The following is a 306-nucleotide window of genomic DNA, read 5'->3' as shown; positions in this document are numbered from 1 at the left end:
CAGACAGACAGACAGACAGTTTTATGTACTGAGTGAGTCAGACAGACTTTAAAGTTGAAATGGTGTCTGTAGCTGAAAGTATGAGTAAGTAGAAGGATTTGAAAGTTGAAGAAGTTTAAGAGGATTTGAAAACTTTCTCCATTGAAATCCCATTCAAAAACAATTTGCAAAAAGCTTAATCATGTCAAAAGTTTAAAGCATTTAACAGCATTCCAACAACTAGTCATACAAATTCCAACTCTGCTCTGCCTCTTTGACAGGAAGGAGAACGTGAGGAAGTCCTTCGTCATTCTGCAGGACAAGGTT

Source organism: Anarrhichthys ocellatus, unplaced genomic scaffold (genome assembly GCF_004355925.1).
Source record: "Anarrhichthys ocellatus isolate YVR2014 unplaced genomic scaffold, GSC_Weel_1.0 scaffold2734, whole genome shotgun sequence".
Taxonomy (NCBI): Eukaryota; Metazoa; Chordata; class Actinopteri; order Perciformes; family Anarhichadidae; genus Anarrhichthys; species Anarrhichthys ocellatus.
Note: the sequence above shows the minus strand (reverse complement) of the source record.